Source organism: Felis catus, chromosome A3 (genome assembly GCF_018350175.1).
Source record: "Felis catus isolate Fca126 chromosome A3, F.catus_Fca126_mat1.0, whole genome shotgun sequence".
Taxonomy (NCBI): domain Eukaryota; kingdom Metazoa; phylum Chordata; class Mammalia; order Carnivora; family Felidae; genus Felis; species Felis catus.
Genome location: NC_058370.1, coordinates 5,585,802 through 5,590,362, shown reverse-complemented (window position 1 = coordinate 5,590,362; position 4,561 = coordinate 5,585,802). Strand labels below are relative to the sequence as shown.

Below are 4,561 nucleotides of genomic sequence, written 5' to 3'. Positions count from 1 at the left end.
ACCGCGCCGATCCTGCTGTCGACTGACCAGACCCGATCCTTGGAACTACCCCATGAAGCAAGTACTGGGATTATCCTCAACGAACAGAAGAGGGAGTGAAGAGAGGGTAGGAGTTTGTTGAAGGATTTTTTTTTTTTTTTTACCTCGATACCCTGGGTTCGTTGTCTCTCCGTGTCGAAGAGGGAAGAAGAGGACAGAATTAAATGAGCAGCAGGCAGAGGTTAATCAGAATATACGAAAGTAAGAATAATGGGAAACTCTCTCTTTGCAGAGAGGGGGCATTCAAATTTTTTTTTTCAACATTTATTTATTTTTGGGACAGAGAGAGACAGAGCATGAACAGGGGAGGGGCAGAGAGAAAGGGAGACACAGAATCGGAAATAGGCTCCAGGCTCTGAGCCATCAGCCCAGAGCCCGACGCGGGGCTCGAACTCACAGACCGCGAGATCGTGACCTGGCTGAAGTCGGACACTTAACCGACTGCACCACCCGGGCGCCCCGAGAGGGGGCATTCAAAAGTGAACGCCCCCAACTGTAGGCAAGGGTCTTTGTTTTCTAGGGTTCTGGTCACCCCACTTGCCTTCGCCTCATTCCTTCTCAGGTCCAACCTTCTTGGCTGGATCGCTCTCGGTGCTGGGTCATCCACTCCTGATTGGCTCGGCTCCATTGTGTGAGAAACCGGCCGGTGGTCATACTGTCCCTCCTATAATGTGAGTTTTATGGTTCACCTATTTTAGTCAGGTATTTTGATGGTCGGATTCCTGAGGGAAACCCGAGGGGGGGTGGGTAGTGCCTGTTACATTCTCAAGAGGAACCGCAAGGCCTAAGGGGGCTTGCTGTGGTCAGACACTCCCAGCATTGTTCCAAAATGTGTGTTTTTCCCCACCCGGGGACCTCAGGTCCTAACCTTTCCCTCTCTGCCAAATTTATCCTATCTTTGCCCTATCAGAAGTTGACTAAGGCCACATGGTTAAGAGAGAAGGCAGGTCTCTGCCTCCTGCGTGCCGTTGGCTACGTTCTTACTGCCTCCCCAAAGGACACCACGGGCCCAACCTGCAGGTCAAAGCGCGGAGCCAGTCCCTGTTTCTGGTGACCTTCACAGCCAGATAGGATCGGTCGCTCGGCGAGGTTGTCCCGCCTCTCGAGAAGTCGGTCTCTGGAAGCCCAGACCTGCCCACTGCTCCCCAGCCCCGAACAGTTGGCCTGCTAGCTGGAGAGTGAGCCCACGGGGCTCGGGAGCTGAGGCCAGCCCCGGAGACGTGCCCATGCCCTAGACCCTGCCGGGCCTGGCCGTGCCAGCTCTGGACGAGGCACAGAAGGGCTCGGAGAGAGGACTCTTAGCTCACAGCTTCCTTGTGCGAGCCAGGGAAAGAAACTGACCTGATCTGGCCGGCTTTCTGCAGAATGGCAGGACCGAAGTCAACCTGGTTGGAAATGAAAGAATCCCGGGGTCTGCTACGTATGAGGGTCCAGAGGGACCCCTGTCCGCCCCTTGCCCTGCTCCTGTTTCACATGCCGACTTCCTGACAAGATAAGTTGTCCCCACCCCCGTGTGGCTTGTGACTCCCCGCACCCACGGCCGGTTTCTCATGCCTCTGACAATTGCACTTTGTCTCTGAATACCCGAAACACGAGACCAAGGCTTCTTTTCCCCTTTAGCACTTATCTTACTTGGTTATCTCTTCAAGGCAACGAAGGCCAGTTTGGGGAGGGGGGCTTGTGGGCAGGCATCTTTTTTCACCAGACTCTGTGGTCCTTGTTCAGACAAACGGGGTTTTCTGCGTGTTTTGAGGACGTTGATTCACCCCCAAAGGAGACCCCTCGACCCAGGAAGCGGCCTTTGCTTCTGTACCAGACTAGGAGAACAACAGTCCTGAGGGGCCTCGATTTCTATATAATTCAACTTGGAAACATTTCAGGGTTCCACAGCTAAGTTAGAAGCCCCAGCCCCCGATGAGACCTGCTGGCTGGACCCCCACCCCGGGGGGCTGTCGTCACTGGGTCTCCGTGGGATGAATTCTCCCCGCCCCCCTGGTGAGAGGAGCTGGGGGCGTGTTAAGACTTACTGAGTTTCAGGAATGATTCCCAGCACGGACCAGAAAAGGCATTTGTGTTCTGAGCCACATTATAGGCGAGTGGGAGAATCTGCCTCGTTCTCAGTGAGCGCAGGGGGAGGCTGGTGTTCGGTTCCAGAGCAATTATCGTTGTTTCCCATAGAGTTAACTGCGCCGCAAAGTGGATCCATTTTCTCGCTGCAAAACAAGGGCATTGGATTGTCTTTGCGGTAACCGTGCAATTAGTTCTTTTCGCCCCGCGCGTTGCCGGGTGCTGCCGTCTTTTCTCTGCGAGTGCGTTTGCAACAGCATTTCACGGCAAATCTCTCACTCTGTTGCAAAGTCAGAGGATATGCTGGCTGACTCTGTGGCACCTGAACTCAAGGGCCCCCGTGAGACAGTGTAGAGATGAGGAAGCCGAGATCGGAGAGGATAAGTGACCCGTCCAGGGACACTCCACGCCAGCCCTGGGGACATCTGTTTCTCCGGTCGTCTAGAATGAGCTCCTATGTGGGACATCCTGGGGGATGTACGAGAGTCCACACACACACACACACACACACACGGGGCCCTGCGCACCGCCAGCCCCCAGCCCCCCATCAACACTAAAAGTCGCACACAAACAAAACTATGGAACCGAGGGAATGTTGAGACACGAGTGATTCGGGCCACAACCCGGGTCTGCTCCGTCTATAACATACAGCTTGAGAGAGAGAACTAAGGCGGGGGTTGTAAGATCAGGGCAGACCCTAGTTTTGTCTTATCCCGATGAGCTGTCACTTTCCACCCAATGTAGTTGTGCACATATGCTACCTGGCCTGTGGCTTCGACTTCCCACGTGGAGACGTCCATGCCTCACGGAAACAAAGACCGCCCCGGCTTCCAACAAGAAGAGAGACTCAGCCGGCACGGTGTGGCCAGTTTTCCAAAGGAGGAGAGAGGGAGAGAAGGCAAAACCAAAGCCACCACGGACCTCAGGCTCCGTGCCAGTGAATGTGGACAGAGATACCCCAGCGGGACTTTATGGATGGAAATGGCCCTGGTATGTATCTTACCCACCTCCACGCTGTGCAGGCAAAGAGAGTGACATCGGGTTAAATTTCCGGGGGAGCTGGGACTGGAATCAACTCAGGTCTCCTGAGTCTGGGTTCTGGGTCGCCTGGGCACGTGAGCCTTGTCTCCCTGAGGACGTATTTGGCCGCAAGCCACAGGCCACCCGATCCAAATGGCTCAGACAAAGTGGTGTCGCTGTCTCTCGCTGCCCAGAGTAGAGCAACGCTGGGCACGGAGTGGGAGCGGTTCTAGAATCTGCTCATCCCGACGTTGACGGTGAGTCTCCTGCCATCTCCTCGTGCCACAGCCTCCGCATAAGCAGCCGGCATCTTGTGGAGGTGACACTGCTCTCTGAAGGGCGAGGCCATTCCCGGGACGGATGTGGCCTGTGATGTCGAAGTCCCCCACGTGCATCATTTCTGGGTGGCGAGCGCCCCTTGTATGCCTCGCCATAAGCCTGACAGAGAAATCTCAAAAGAAAATACACAAGGTTTTATGGAGCCACTATTCCCACGGGCCACTAATGACTGAAACGGGAGATAACCAGCCCTCTAAGAAGGTCCGAACACCTGGTTATTAACATTCACTTAACAAGCCTTACGTGCCCATCTTCGCGGCAAAGATCAGGCTTTGTGAACGTGCACCGAGCAAAGTGGTTTACCCCTAGATTCACTTTTATTTCTTCACCGTGGAAAGAATATGCCCACAAAACCGTGGCCCTCCTGAGGGAAGATTCCCTGAGGATATAATTTGCTGTCTCTGCTGGGTGAGTGCACATTCAGTCCAAGATTACGGTCTTCGGACGTTGCCAGGCTGTGGAGAGAAGCGAAAAGGGTTAGGTCACAGGGTGGTGGCTGGGTGGAGGGTGTTGGACACCTGCCCACATCCTAGGGAGGGCTTCTGAGAAGCCTCTGCTGTACATCCGCTCCCTACACCCAGCCATTGTTGGCACACCTTCAGAATAGAAGACTGGACCTCAGAATCGTCTTTGCTTCTTAACTGAGGGAAAATACACATAAGACCAACCCGTCTTACGGGGCGCCTGGGTGGCCCAGTCGGTTAAGCGTCCGACTTCGGCTCAGGTCACGATCTCGCGGTTCGTGAGTTCGAGCCCCGCGTCGGGCTCTGCGCTGACAGCTTGGAGCCTGGAGCCCGCTTCGGATTCGGTGTCTCCCTCTCTCTGTGCCCCTCCCCTGTTCACTCACTCTGTCTGTCTGTCTGTCTCTAAAATGAATAAACATTAAAAATTAAAAAACCCAACCCATCTTCAAGTGCACAATTCAGAGGCAGTCCCTGTCTGGTTTCCGACACCTTGAATCCCCTCCCCGAAGGAGACCCCCTCTCCCCGTTAAGCGGGATTAACATAATATTTTCAGGGCTTTTTCAACTACGTGATCCTATGGCTCCGGAATAGAGACTCATTCAGCTCTGCAAAAATACCCTCCAGACTGCGA

At 54.4% G+C, this 4,561-nt stretch overlaps 1 long non-coding RNA gene across 1 annotated transcript; it reads right to left on the bottom strand.

The window, feature by feature from the left end:
• Window positions 1-410: 410 nt before the first annotated feature.
• Window positions 411-4,256, bottom strand: LOC109497903. The gene is made up of 3 exons (XR_002740898.2): window positions 3,114-4,256; window positions 2,067-2,252; window positions 411-1,856 (listed from the first exon to the last, which is right to left on the bottom strand). It is a non-coding gene; the product is annotated as an uncharacterized LOC109497903 (long non-coding RNA).
• Window positions 4,257-4,561: the final 305 nt, after the last annotated feature.